The 15,986-nt window shown below is 39.4% G+C and overlaps 1 protein-coding gene and 1 long non-coding RNA gene across 2 annotated transcripts in view; one reads left to right on the top strand and one right to left on the bottom strand.

Moving 5' to 3' along the window:
- Positions 1-517: 517 nt before the first annotated feature.
- LOC129408160 (uncharacterized) lies at positions 518-1,754 on the bottom strand. Its single transcript, XR_008631850.1, has 2 exons — positions 1,466-1,754; positions 518-1,292 (listed from the first exon to the last, which is right to left on the bottom strand). It is a non-coding gene; the product is annotated as an uncharacterized LOC129408160 (long non-coding RNA).
- Positions 1,755-1,978: 224 nt separating this feature from the next.
- dlgap1b (discs, large (Drosophila) homolog-associated protein 1b) overlaps positions 1,979-15,986 on the top strand; it is a 113,377-nt gene continuing 99,369 nt past the window's right edge. The window contains 1 exon segment of the mRNA XM_055151057.1: positions 1,979-2,247. The gene's annotated coding sequence lies outside the window, so the exon portion shown is untranslated.

Genomic DNA, 15,986 nt, shown 5'->3' with positions numbered 1-15,986 from the left:
CAAATGCCTCCTGGGGGAATCTAAGCAGCACAAGTTTCATTAGCGAAGACTGGCTCACAAAGCAATCATGAATTTGCTGCATACTCCACAGTGCTATAATGCCATGGACACCATCACTGTTGTCTTGCTTTCTCCGAGGACAAGTCCTAAATATTGACTGTGGTCAGCTATGTGCGACAGCCAAGTGATCCCTCAAGCAAAGGCAGCCCTCACGAGCTCAGATCAAAACAAACCAGAGCATCGCACTGACAGGGAAAGTCCACCCAGCAAACCCATCTGCCAGTAGGCCTGTCACCATAACACATTTTGAAGCGCTTAAGAAAATATAGAGGATAAATGATAATATTGAAACTAATTTATGATACTGACATAATAACCCTAAAGCAAGATTATCACCCCCTGTAACAATTCTAAATATAATAAAAGTTAATAATGAGTATAATGAGTCGTAGATGTTATTTAGTGATTTTCAGCTCAACTCAGTAATACAAAGTACTCACAATAAATATTGACGCCATAAAAATATATCATCATTTATTGAACAATAAGTCAATATAGTATTTATGGTGACAGGCCTATCTGTCAGCTAGGATTAGCACTATGCATAAAGTGAAGGACAAATTCATTTAGTTTTAGGTCATTTTTAATGTTCTGCTGCCAGCACAGCTAATCAATTGTATTTGCATACAGTGCAAATGTGGCAACTCATTCCAGCTCAGTTTTGCCCCTCCCATCCATCCCTCACTGCGGCCTGTGTGCTGTGTCACAGGGGAATATTGATTTCACTGGCACTTCCAGGGAACGCCTTTATTGACTGACTGCCACCAATAAATTGTTGATTGCTGCTTGATGAAAAGGCTAGTGGGTACAGTAAATCCCCCTATCATATCATCATGCACGAAATGTTCCCTTTGAATCTCTCATCCAACCGTCTTTGTCAGACTGAATTCATTTTCAAAAGATTGTGTACGCAAGAACTCTGATTGTTTAAAGTCCCCACTAACCATACTGGTTGCCAGTAGTGCTGCTGTGGTTGCCAGGGTTATTCTACCGAAGTATGCAGCTTTGTTATTAGATCTGGGCTGCCCTGCAGGCTCAGAGCTAGGGCTGTTCTGTGCTGGTAGTGCTCGCTCCCAGCAGACTCCCTCCAGTCATTCATCAGTTCACTTCTGTGGAGTGACACAGACTCAGGCTGATGTGCTGCACAGCTGTCCCTCTGGTGCACAACTTGTGTCTGAAAGGAACACTTCACAAAAAGCAGAGGCAGCAACGGGCTCTGCAGCTGCAGCCAGCTGAAAGCACAGATAACTCTTTTACTTTACTTACTAATATTTTGTTAACATGGATACTGATAATTGTTTAAAATACCCGACAGACAAAATGCATAGGTCTTACAGTAAACATATTGCATTAGAGTACTCTTTCTTTATTGTGGTAGTATTTTAAGAAAAACAGGGTATCTTACCATATGTATTCTATTAACGTTGGTTAAAATAGCCTGATATAGTAAAATGAACACGTTATCTGATTAAAAAAAAAAATACTGTCCATTATATTTACTGAAACATATTTCTTCGGAAACATGCCTCCACACTTTCGATGGAGACACCATGCGCAGCGTGTGACATGCGCAATGAGACGTGATTACAGGCAAGTGCTTTTGAAAAGATTAGCCCGAGTACTAGCCTGCATTTTACGTGCACTTTTGGAGGAAAACAAAGGAATACAATACAACGAAAAGACGTTATCTGATGAGTGCCTAGCTTAGCACTATCTGGCAAGTTATTCGTTTTGCTTAAAAAATTCAGTTTTAGCGCGGGGGTGCAATTTTGTGTTAAAATGTATAAAAACTAATGGCTACTCTTCGTTCTATTTTGTAGCACATTTATGTAGCTTGATGGCACATTTAACTCATTCGCATTTTTTCTATGATCACGTGTAGCTACCTGTACCTCCAGCCTCTCAGCTCACAGAAGAATCCAGCCCGCACCGGCCTACTCCATGTCTGACTTTCCCTGTCGCCGCTCATGTGCAGCGCTGGTTCATACGTCCAGTGATGCCTCTGCAGCCCACAGACGGAGCGATGCTGGAGGATACTACGGTGTGTGGGACCTTACCATCACAGTGACTGCCTATCGGACCTGCTCTGACTTGCTTTGGCCATAAGAACAGCGACTTATTTCATCGAAAGTGTGCACATTGCTCCAAAACGCCACTGTTGGACTGTCGGTTTACTGTGCTCCTAAGGTAAACGTGAAATCCCTAAAATTATTATTTCATTCATTTCTCCGTGGCAGCTTTTTCTTTGCTTTTAAAATTAGTCAGTTATCAACTTTTTGCATTGAAACTGTAAGTTGAATTTCCTAATGCGTAGTGTTCAGCCATGACAATAACGTGCGTAATGGCATTACAAACAGTACACAGCACTTAAGAATTTGCTACTATAAGTTCCATACGGGATTCTTATTGCTTTAACAACTGTGGCAATTATTTTAACTTGAATGACTGCGTTTCATTTAATGTCACGCTGCATCATGGAGCTCTGGTATGTAGTGTCCAATAAACCCATCCGTGCACCTTGACGAACAGCCGCGTCTGCAATTGCGTTAATGGCATGTCATCGTTTAGCCCCAGAACGCGCAGGGTGAGAATTTGCAGCCTAACTACAACATTTATTCAGTGAACACAAACTAGTCGTGGCTTGCGCATATGTTGTGACTGATTGCCAGTTTAACACAGGTCTTCACATGTGTTCCTAATAGCTGTAAAGGTCTCGTATCATTTTCCTGCTGGCTGGATGCTTGGCTGTTTTATTGGTAAAGCGGATGCCTTATGAGAGAAGTCGTTATTCTTTAATTTACCCTCTCTGGTCCCTGTAAATGGCATGCACTAGTTTGCGCAGACATCAGTGCTCCGGACTTTAGTGAAATTCAAGCATAACAATAGCATGACTCCCTGTACTCCAGCTGTTCTGTGAATGGATGACTCTGGTGATGAAATTGCACCTCTAGCTCATATAGGAGATTAAAACAGGGTTAATAGCTCCTAATGTGAATGGAAATTATATGCTATGAGAACACAGTCTATTATTGCTGCTGTATGTGACCGGGGCACAAAGCCAATAGCAGAGAATATAAGTGCTGAAAAGATACAGAAGAAGGCTAAATGTTGCTTGACTATGAATAAGTCATAAAGAGTATAAAAGGATAAAATAACTCATGGCAACTATAGTGTATTTAATTTGTGTTCCTGGTAAGTAGTTTTCCAAAATATCCTCTCTACAACACACACCATAGCATATAGCATATCTGTCTATTTTTGATGATCAGTAATGGTTGTTGTTTTTTTTGACATTTTGCATTGTCTTGCTGTAAAAAAGGAATTTTATATGTGTTTTAGGGTGTGTTCACACATCAACATTGGGCCTAAACCTGAAACTAAACCAGGACTAGACCAGACTTTAAGAATGTCTAGAACAGGATGAACCCAAGTCCACATCAGGACTAAGATGTGCCAAATTTAGAACCAAATAACGGCAAGTTTGACCGCCTCTTTAGAGTCTAGTCCACATAATGATTTCTATTATCAAAATACAACAATAGGTTCTCTTTTAAGTCACAATTATTCAGTCAATAGTTGTAGCCCTAGTAGCCATTGATGGATATTTTTCAAGCCCATGGACCAAACCTGCAACCTTTTAATCTCTCTTCTCTCTCCTCTCCAACCAAACATGGAGGCTGTCCTTTGTGGAACACCTTCGTCAAACAGTGCGCCTATAACTGCAGTCTCGTATACTACCATGTTCCAATGATCATTAGGTGGCTCTTCACTTTACCTGTCAAACAATGATGTGCTCTGGGCTGAACTTTCAACCAAACCTCCATGCTTCGGTAGCGTAGCCTTTATCTCATGGCTCACAGGTTAAAATATAAAGGAACAATACCAGTCCACATGTTTGTTGCATGTGATTTTCGCTGCATTAATCAGTCTTGAATGCTTAGATTTAATTGTGTTGTCATTGAACTTCAAGCCAAGAGCTATACAAAGGATGTTATTGGCAGTAAACATAACCCCAGGGATCAGACTGATGTTTGAGGACTTGAATTTTTTATCAGTACATGAAAAATAGGTGAAATGTTCCAACCATTAATTTAAAAAACATGATAACGCACAAAGTTAGTTCCAAAAAATAAAAATAAAACTTCAGTCTTGAAATTTAGACATCTACAAACATAATCTTAAATGCGTGTAATTCTTGTATTCGTTTAGAATATTTTCAATCTTCTCACAAAAGTTAATGCTCCTGGATGTGTTAAAATGTACTCTCTGAAGTGAATTTTGAAAAACTAAATCACAAATTTAATCCTATGCTTACATAATCATAATAATATAATCTTATATCCAGAAAAAAGCAATGTGAAAAAGTCACAAAATCTTCCGTTACTTACTTGGGAACAATATTTCACATCCTGTTGTATTATGAAATAGAATACCACCCCAAGTAGCACATTCATGTGAAGCAGTGGCCTAAATATTGCCTTTTTTTTTTACCCCTGGGCATTACAGTTACAAAAGGGCGGATGACGGAGGAGCAGATTTGGGGATGTGCAGTGATGACATGGCTGTTACTAAGAACTGGCCTGAGGTTTGATCACTGAGGATGATGATGGTGTGTGAGGGGGACAGCAGGGGATGAGTCAGCTTCTTCACTGTTCCCCACTGTTCCCCACTGTGCTGTGTATAGTCCAGCCGCTCCTCAGATCTGTTTTAATTACTCATATGGGGCTTCATGTTCTTCCTGCTACTTTCTAGGATTTTCTCGAGTATACAAAACAATAGGATTGAGGGATTTTGAAAGATTCTCAAATTGCAAAGACTGAAATGTTAAAAAGTCCTGCTTTGTTGCCAGAGAAATTGTATTGCTTAGCCAAATGTTCCACTATGATATTATTAAACTTTCTCCTTGGTGATAAGTAGGTGACAACACTAGGCCAAGTTACAAGTCAGATCTGTGGAGAGGGGACTACACTCACAGGACTACACTCACAGCAAGAATACATGTCTTTCAAAGTCATTTTAAGACAATTCACAAGACAAAAGCTAAATGACATATTGTAGATCATTCCAGGGAATGCAGTAACATCTCCATGAAACAAGCAGGTGGCAGTCCCCCCACTAGAATGTTACATACCACGCCTGCGATTTGCAGTTAAATCAAATCAGTCTTGCAGCTGTACAAACCAATATAGAACATTCTCTATTTCCAGCATGTTTCTCTGAGTACCGCTGACACCTCAATACTCTGACTTGGGGGCACACTTTAGGTCTACAGCCTAATCTTAACCTGCCCCTCTCCCTGCCCTCCCTGCTCCAGATAGCAGCAGCAGTGTGCTTTCTCTGGCTTCTCTCTGGTGTAATTGTTTTTAAAGCGCACAGAACAAGCTAGCCTCAGGGTGATTAGCGGACTCTTGTGTGTTAAGCTTTACAGACACCTTTCTTATGGGAGCCCTTACAAAGAGGGAGAGCCACTGCCTAGTGCTTATAGAAATATGCTTCACTATTAGAGATGTGAACTTGCTGTTCCACATATACTGTAGCTCGTACATATTGTAATTTGCATGCCATGAATTGCTGTTTATGCACTTGTATTGTATATTGCACATACAATATACAACAGAAAGCATGATGTACAGAATGGACCATATCTTGAGCGTTTTATTTATGAGCTTTTCTTGCAGCTTGTGGCGTGATTGGATAGGCCTACATATAGTGATATAAGATGTAGAAGTACGGTTGCATAAAAATGTAATTTTTAAATGTAAAGACTATTCATTTCAGTAACATATGCTCTGTCTTGGCTTTTCCATCCTCAAGGCGCTTTACAACAAGGAACTACTCACCCATTCACACACCAGTGTACACAAACACTGTAGGCGAGGTGGGTTAAGTGTCTTACCCAAGGACTCAATGACAGCATTCATCTGTGGGAGCTGGAATCACACCAGCCAACCTGTGGGTCAGTTGATCTGACCACTCAACCTGTGATGTTTTTACGTCGAGAGCAGGATTCAAACCGCCAACCTTCAGATCAGTGGCCGAATGCTCTACCGACTGAGCTACTGCCACTGTCTTATTTTATACAATCCTGTGAATTCATACTTCTGTGAACATAAAAAGCAGTGATCTTGCATTTCTTTTGCAGTTCATGTTTCAGTCTTTTCTCAAATTTTAATAAAACAGAATCAGGATTTGAAAAAAAATACATAAATTATTAATTTGATTAGCCTACATAGACATCAGTGTAGAGGCTCCTAATCTTGTTATAAAAATGTTTTGCTTTGCCTGTGTAATTATGAACGCCAGTGCAAATATAGAAATCAGATCAATTGCATTACATTTGCTTTGCAGTCATTTTCTCATTTGTGTTTGATTACTGATTTTCATGTTTGGAATGGCTAAGTGCTGTTGACTTTGCATCTCTGAGTGGTATGCCTCTCTGTGCTTACTAATGCCTGCGGGTCTCTGTGTAGTTTTTGCCGGGGGCTGTTAAGTATGTGCTTAAAGTCAGATCCAGATACTGTCTTATCAAACCCATGTCAATCTTTTCTCTCAGTCACAACCACCCAACCCTATTGTCATTACAAACATGGCTACCCTTTGTGTATGTTCCTTTTCATGCTCTGCTGAACTATATGGTGCCATTGCTTGCTTTTATATGCCCTCCCCCACAAACTAGGGCACACATTTGTTGATATAAAGACATGCTTTAGACCTGCCTTCTCCACTGGGACTATGGTGACTCTAGTGGGAGTGCTGGTGATGGGGCATGTTTGTATGGCTCTCAGCTATTGGAGCATGCTCTGCTGGTGAAAGGCCACTGCCATTGTTGGGTAACATAATCCACCAGGGAGGCCATTGGTGAGACACAGGCTTGACTCTCCACTCTCTCTCTCTCTCTTTTAGCTTCACTTAGTACAGTATCGCTTTCTCCACCTTAGAATTAGCAGTGGGAGATATGACAGTATGAAAGTACGTGTATCCAGTTGTGATCTGGCTGTATGGTGATAGCTGATTTGAGATTGTTATGATGATAATAATAAACACTTGTATTACCTCTACAAGCTTGGCAAATTGTGACAGCACAGCTCTATGCTCAAACACAGCCATATGCCATTTACCTATACTTGTATCCACCCACTCCTCCGATTGGTCAACGTAGGCCTGTCACAATAACAAATTTTGAATCATCATATGTTGTTACAGAGATATACTGTGAGAAACGATAATATTCAAACTACTTTATGCTACTGATACAATAACAATAATGCAAGAATATAGCCATAAGCAGCAATGATCCCCCTTCGCCTGCGCCTTAATCGCTGCCCCCACTGCCAATTGTGAGGCACTACTGACTCCCTTCTCTTCCTTATTGCTACACTGCTTGAGGCATTTTGACAAACTTTAAATAAATAAAAAAAAATGTTATGTATATGCAAATGGTAGCAAATTAAGTGAATTGGAGATTTCAACATTTTGGGAAAATTTTGCAGCTAGGGCATCACTGTGTTACTTTAATACTGTAATATTCTGATGTGAAAACAATACTCTTATTATTTTTGGTCATTTAAACAATGCTGTTTTTTTTGTTTTGTTTTTTTTATAATTAACTATAAATTTTTACATCAAAATTTATATGGACACGACTGGCCTTTATCGTACTAACAGACCCTTCTGCAGCATGTGGCTCTTGACCCTAAACATGGATGAGTGCAGATGCAAACCTTTGTTTTCAGTTGCACAACAGAACTCATTTGCACCTTGATTCAACTATTGCTTGATGTTGTCACAAAGAAGCAGCTCTATAGTTTCAAATAAATCCACACACAAAATATAAACTCCAAGATTGTATTAAAATAGATCTTCTCATCTTCTCAGCTGCAAGGGTCCTGGGTCCTGCCTGGGCCGTGTGTTTTAGGCCCTCGCCATACCCCGCACATGTTGCGCCCCTCACATGCCATGTCCCACAAACGCACCTAAACCCTAACCCTAACCTAACCCTACCTTAAATCCTAACCCTAGCCCCAACCCTAACGCCAACTATATCCCTAATTCTAGCCCTAACCATAACCCTAACCCGAGTGTACCAAGTTTGAGCCCGTTCGGGTGAACGCCCTAACAGGATACGTAGAAGTATGAAGTTTACAAAAAAATGCGGCTCATACTTAGCAAATTTAAAACCAATATTGTGTTTGATCCAACCTGATTCATTAGCTGGTTTCCCTTCGTAGAAACAGTCTGACCTTGCAGCATTAGAATTTGTTCCCTCGACTTATGTAATGCACCACTAACGGTGATAACTGGTATATTAAGCTTTTCCCAAATCCCATAGGAAGAAGGGCAATAACGTCTTTCCCCTTGATAAAATTCACTGAACGCTGTGTTTGTTATGATTTTAAATCCTCGATCTCAGGAATAATTGCCAACACAGAATGTATTGCTCTTTGCTGATTGGCTGGTGGACTCGCACTTCCAGGGTTTTTGTGAACCCTTTAATGTATTCCAATTCCTGACCTAGTTGCTGGACAGAAATGAAATTGAGCGGGGGCACTAGGTGGTGCCAGCCTGGCTAGTCATGATCTACTCCTGAGTCAAATTTAATGATAAGAAAGAATAATATTCTGAGAACAATGATCAGCTTTTTTATGGTAATGAACTATACATTTTCAGAAAGCTCTGGGACATTGCTATGTCATGCTGAGCTTCCCTGGTCACTACGGGCAACTCACTTCGCGGCATTTCACTTCTCAGCCACTAGGAGCATTGCATTGTGATACTAATGATCCTTTGTAAACCTTTTGTAAATAGCCAGTAGTGACAGCTGCAACAAATATATAGCAGAATGAAGCAACCAATTTGCTTCAGTTACAGTTACATTTTCAATCCTCTACAGCTCAAACTTGGTCATTTTTTAACAAAAATATCCAAAATCTCCTACAATGCACTATCAGAAGAAGTATTAACTTTACTCGACTCTTTACTTATAAAAAAGTATTTTTCTTTCCCTCCAATAAAGTTTATTGTATGAATAAAACTCATACCCCTTCACAGTGTCTGCATCTATTTATCAATTGTCAGTCTGGAGTAAAATGCCTGGTTCTGTGTTTTGGGATGAGAGCACGTTTGCCTTGTGGAAAACGTCATTCTAAAGCTTTACATGTACCCAGAAAATCTATACATGTGAATAGTAGCAATGAACCACGGATAACAGCTAAAAATCTCTTTCCTTTTACAGTTTGAGAATCACATACCCAGCTATAAGACAATTTAAAACTAGCAAATTGCTTAAATCGGAATTGTGATTTGTAGGACTCTGACATCTGACTTTTTTTTTTTTTTTTTTTGCAATATTACCCATAGAGCACAGTATCCTTGCTTTCAGATACCACTAGCTACATTTTGATATTTTCAGCTAATAGTAAGGCAAGTGGCCCGGGAGCAGGAGTGCCTAATCTGGTATAGGGAGGGAGCAGATAACTGTGGTCTATCTCTGTGGTACTTTTAATGAAGTAGTGTGCGATTGTGAACATACAGGGCTGCTTATGGTCACCTGAGAAGAGCAGGCAATAACCGGGAGAAATGAAATTGCACTGTGCTTATCAGAGGCTCATAATAGATTAAAGAGTGTGCTCCCGTATCAGATATCCTGGGATCTAATAAATCTAAACACTATTTCTCCTTATCAAGCGCACCAGGCTATAGCCCACATAAACACTGCAATGGGCTAATATAGCTTTAGCTGTGGGACTGCTGTGCATTCACTTGCTTGTGTTTTCTTAAATGAAATTGATAGAAAATACATCAGAAGTTTAGTTTCAATTATAGGTTTAATTAGTTCTACTTGTTTAACCTAATAAATTGTTACAACCCCAAAGCATGCAATATCTCATTCAAAATACGCATTATATTTGGTGATAACTTTGATATTAAATGTGTACTTTTGCATTGTAGACTGTAGCCTAGCAGAGAATGTAAGAAACTTGTAGGGATTTTGTAAAAATATTTCATCGCAATTTTTCTTTTGCAGTTGTGATTACATTTGCAATTTATATTTTAATTATAGGATTCTGTTTAAAGTTCACAGTTTAAACAAGCTCAGAAGAATTGACAAAAATACTGAAATGTGAGCTGACAAACTTATACAAGAATGATATTTCAGAACAATGTTTGTACAGATCTAAGATATAGGGCAATATGCAGAATAACACAGGAAAGTGTATAGTTTGAGGAAATCATGATTAAAAATTGCAGATTTTGTGACTGCTTCCATTGAGATTGCAATTTTAAGTCATTTCTCATTAATCTCGCAGCCCTAGCGGTTTGAGTGATGTCATGAGTGGGAATTGCTGTCACTGTTATATTAACCTTTGACCTCCTCGTTGTCATCATCAATCACGTCAGCTCTATCCATGTGAGCTCGGGTGTCATGGAGCTGAAAATGAAAGTTCCCACAAATACTGTACTACGTGTGCAGCTTTGGTCGGGGTGCAGACAGTAACAGGGTCCAGCTTGTTAGTCCCAGTGGTCAGTGAGCAGGGTCCAGGCGAGCAGTGCGTCTACAGCAGCTGGCCCGGCTCTGATCACCATGAATCAGAGATGTGACCAAGGATATCTCTCTCTCTTCTTCGGTCTTTCTCTCTCTCTCTCTCTATCCCTCTATCTCTGTGCCAGTCTTTCTCTCTTTCCCTCTCCCCTTTTTCGGTCCTCCTCCCTGCTTTTCTCTTTCCCTCTGTCTCTCTCTCTATCCCCTTCTTTTGCTTCCTCCCTCTCGGAATATATATATCTGTATCTCTCTCTATCCCTGTCAATCTCTCTCTCTTTTCTTCTCCCCCTCTTTCGCTCCCTCTTTCCCTGTTTCTCTCTTTATTCCGCTCTGTTTCTCTCTGTTCCCCCCTCTCTTCTGCTCCCTCTCTCTCTCTGTATCTCTCTCTCTCATGCACGTCTTGACTGTCACAAACTGCAGCATGTGTCATTTCACCGGTGCATCATTTTACACCAGAAATCACACAATTCTCATTTTGAAATAACTCTGTAGATTCTGAGGAATGAAGTAAGTAAATGAAGTAAAATGGATGGGGAAAAAATATACATATACATATTGTATTCAAGTCCTCAAAGTAGCCTTACTGTGCTTTGTTAACAGAGCTACAAATCCTTGACCTTCTCTAAATTAGTTTCTTGAAGAAGTCTCCTTGAATGGTTTTCACTTTTCAGATGTGTCTTGTCAGGGTCATTTATTTAGTATTTCTCTTTACTACATTCATTATGTGGTTATTCATAGTTTTGACATTTTCGGTGATAATTTCCAATGTAAATACTCATAATATAAAAAAGTGTGTCCACACATTTGGCTGGTAGTGTATAATCAAGAAACAACCAGTTTTACATGTAATTCACAACACTGGTATCTTCTTACCCACTGTTGACAGTGTTTTTATGCCATTTTAGAGCTGGTGTGGTCCTATGAGCCTGATAAAGAAGTGTTTTGATCGGGGGTACTTAGAAGCCAAGGACCAAGTACAAACACATTCATATACTGTATTAAGAAAACTGTACAGATTTAGCTAATGATGCCCCTTTTTGGGCTCCGCACTGGGCTCCACTGGAGGCTTCACCACCACTGGACAGGCGGGTTTAGGCCAAGGAGCCACTGGGACATGTGGCTTCATAGACTGAAGAAGCTCAAATGTTTTCTGGTTCTTCCTCATTAGAGGAGCTGTGAAACGCTTTTTTGGTTTTCTTTTATCTCCTGACAAGATGTATGTCTTTGTGCAGGCATCATTGTCAGGTTTCTAAATCCTCTTGTCGATGGTTTTGCCATAGCTGAGTGGGATGAACAAAGCAGGAGCAGGAGTCTCTGCCTTCTTAAACAAGAAAAAAAAAAATGGTAATCATGACCCTAATTAACTAATGATAATGAGTCAAATTCTCACATTTTTACTGTGATGTGCCATATTGGGGCATTTTTTTTTTGTCAATATACACTCACTACGTTCTTTCTGTTTTATACCATATAAATCCTTAAAAGTCTTGCTTTACACAAAATGCATTCTTGTGCTATGTTGTTACCTCCTTAAAAATGTTTTTCTGTAATTCTGGTTATTAGTCTGTCTCACCTGAGGTGAAAATGCTCTGTTCCACCTTGTGATGTCATGTAGTGGTAGTTTTCAACTAAACAGTTACATTTTGCATTTTGTTCAGAAGAGACTGACAATTCCAGGGCTGAAATTATCCAAATCATTCTAGTGAAGGTGTATGGAATTTAAAGTGGAGCACCACTGTATCACCACATGACATCATAAGGTTGAACAGAGTGATTTCGAGAGAAGAATTCATCTTAAATATGCAGGATTTGTGTGTTAAACATGTCTGAAAGAAACAAAACACAACTCCAGGTATGTTTTTGATGAGGAAACAACATTTTAGCATAGACCAGAAACTAGTGTAATATGGGGCCTTTAATAAATTCATCAACTAAAACAAAATTTGGTCAACTAAGAGACCATCAACCAATTGATCAACTAAATGACTAAAGGTCTACAGCCTTAGTCCACACATCTCTCATTGTTGTCCACCCAGGTCACATGGTCGCAGGTGTCTCCCTGGGAACTCCCGTCATGTGAGCGTCCATTGAAGAAAGCCTCCGTGAGCAGTACCTGTCTATTTAAAGCAGATGGATTTATTTAAGAGGATGAACTGCAAAGGTACAGCTCCAAATGGAACAGTGGAGGCTATTTTAGAATGTCTACACACACTGAGGGCTGGCTATAGCAGCTGCCCGCCAGAACAATAGCTCTGATAGGGCAATCAGGTTTTTATATCAGTGATAACAGCATTTCATTGGTCACACCAGAACAGCACAGTACTATGTCAATTCTTCATTCACAGTACATTTCCTTATCTTTAACTTATGCTTTAACTTACGTTATCTTGATTTTTTTTCCTCCTCATAGTTATTGATCTTTTTCATACATTTTTTGATGCTCTTGCTTTGTCTGGAATGTTCCAAAGTATGGCTTTACACCTAAATCTATCTCCATGCAGAAGCCACCGAGACGGGCAAAGTTACAAGTCATATCAGTGGAGAGGTAAGAATGCATATGTATATATAAATGCAAGAGAAGTCTAATGCCATACTATATGTCATAAAATATAAAAATATCTTGACGTGTTTTGTTTTATTCAGGGACTTAGAAAATGACTATAGCATCAGAATAATCCTCTTATCTAGCACTTCTAAACACTTAGCACTTCTTGAAATGGCCCATCTCACACTATTTTCTCATCTGTGTTATAATGTTGTTATAATGTTGTTTCCTCATCAAAAACATATCTGGAATTGTGTTTTTGTTTCATTCATGCATGTTTAACACACAATCCCTACATATTTACGTCATATTAGAGTTTTTCTCTCAACTGAAAACACTCTTCTTCACCTTGTGATGTAATTTGGTAATACGGGAAGTGCTCCACAGTGTTTTTAAACTCCATACACCTTCAGTAGAATCATTTGGATGATTTCAGTCCTGGAATTGTCTGTCTCTTTTAAACCAAAGGTGAAAGTTAGCTCACATCACAAGGTGGAACAGAGAATTTTGAGCTATGGAGATGCAGACAGACTAATAATAAAGTATTATTCACACATGTGTGAATGAAACAATACAACTGCAGGTATGTTTTTGAGGGGGTAACAGCATTATAACATGGCTTAAAGCTCACAATAGTCAATTTTGCGTAATATAGGATCTTTGGAAGGTGCTATTTGTCTAATATTAATGTATCAAGTTTTATTACTTTAATGCGCGTTGAAATGTTTGTTTAATATCTGAAAACAAACTGTTGACCTCACTCACACTAATCTTAGATAAAGACCCAGGGTGGTGGCCGTAGATGTAATCACAACATGCGCTGGAGTGTTACACATAGGACTATCTGCAGTGGAAAACCCATGTGCGGGGAGGCAGGCCCTAAAACTCTGCCAGATTTCATTTCACGCTCGGCGGCGCACTGCCTTTGAGACGCTGACATTTACATGGCCCTCTATACCAGTGCCAGTGCTGCAGGCCCAGGGCTCCGCTTAAGTCAGGCACAGGGACCAAGGAGTGAGGGAGCGCGCAACCAAGAGCAGGCTAATGGGGTATGGCTACTGCTGCTACTGCTAATGCTGCTCTACCATGCTCTGTGCTGCTGCTCCACAGGCCCACGGAGAGCTCAGGAAGTAGAGACTGGCCCTGACTCATGGCCACCCAGAGTGAATGTCCCCAATCTAAAGACAGATCTTGTGATTCCTCTCATCCTTTGGTTAAAATGCTCAAGAGGCTCAGAGAGTGGATACGGGTTTTGAAAAGGAGAGTCTGTATTCAAGGAAGGCTGCTGCGGGGGTGATATGGTAGCAAAAAAAAATAAAAAAGTTTTGATTCACAATATTTATTTTGATTTTATTCTAAAAAATCCTTTCATAGATACAAACAAAACTTTAATTCAGAGCCATTTAATACAACAACCAATCCAGTTTCTTCTTCTAATGTCAGAACTCTGCTTTAGCGTCCACATGTTTTCACTGAGAGAGGATTGGCTGTACACCTCTCTATGACCCAAGCAGTCCATTGACAATTTGAAACTATGGATTAAAATAAAAATGTAAAATGCAAAAATGTAAAAATATAATTGCACATATATTCAATCTGTGTAGGCTGGCATCATTTCTTATTGCAATATTTCACTAGCAAACGTTTACTCTTTACTAGGGCAACCTGTCAGGATCCGATGCAGTGCATACATATGGGCTCTTACCCAGCTTTTATTGATACTTTGCAGCTGATGTCATCAACATTTCCTGGGGTTATGAAGCTAACTCAAGTTTCTGCTCTGTCTGAAGCTCTGTTACTCAAAAACAACTCACTTAATTGAAACTACAACAAGGTAGCTGATTTGTGCTGTTTACCAAGTCCCTTACATAACAGTACAGTCATAATGTATGGCCTACAATTTTTCAGTTACTCACACTCAACCATTATTGTTGAAAATTAAACACCTAAACAGGACCCTGATGTTTAAATCTGTTTATGCTTGTGTATTTTTTTCTTGACAGCTGTAAACTTTTTTGTCAGTGTTTGCTTATGTGTGCCTTGATCTTTTTCATACATTTTTTGATGCTCTTGCTTTGTCTGGAATGCTCCACAGTTTGGCTTTACACCTAAATCTATCTCCATGCAGAAGCCACCGAGATGGGCAAAGTTTACAAGTCAGATCACTGGAGAGGTAAACCCACTCTCAGTAAGAATGCTTATGTGTGGTATGTTTTGAGCAATATGAACTCTGTAATTGAATAAATGCAAAAGAAGTCTAATGCCATACTAGGGAACATTACAAGTAATAACAAGTGTGAAAAAAGTTTGAAAGCATGTTCTATAGAAGCACTTTATGATTCCCATTCAAGTATAAAATATAAAAATACCTTGACATGTTTTATTTTATTCATGGACTTAGAAAATAACTATAGCATCACAATAATCCTCATATCTAACACTTCAGGACCATGATGTTTAAATCTGTTTATGTTTGTGTTTATTTTCTTGACAGTCGTAAACTTTTTTTTGTCAGTGTTTGCTTATGTTTGCCTTGTGTCACCACGGTAACTCCTAAACATTCCACTATCGGAGATACAGGTAGAACACCCCCAGCATAACGTCACTGCAAAGTATCAATAAAACCAGGTGTTCCAAGAAAATACAGACGGTTCAATGTGGATTTGTAGAGCTGATGCCAGTATTGCATGTATTTTGTATCAGTTTCTTATAATGGGATATATTTGGGAGTAAATAATGCTCCTTCACCATAATGGTTTGATAGAGCTTGACTGTGTTGACTGTGAGTGGGGGAGGGGTCATTGTTCAGACTATAAACAGCTTTTCCAGGGATTATCTACC

This window comes from Boleophthalmus pectinirostris, unplaced genomic scaffold (assembly GCF_026225935.1).
Source record: "Boleophthalmus pectinirostris isolate CB_2022bp ecotype Guang Dong unplaced genomic scaffold, ASM2622593v1 HiC_scaffold_15, whole genome shotgun sequence".
In the NCBI taxonomy this organism is placed as follows: domain Eukaryota; kingdom Metazoa; phylum Chordata; class Actinopteri; order Gobiiformes; family Gobiidae; genus Boleophthalmus; species Boleophthalmus pectinirostris.
The sequence above is the reverse complement of the archived record's forward strand: the minus strand, read 5'-3'. Positions and strand labels throughout refer to the sequence as shown.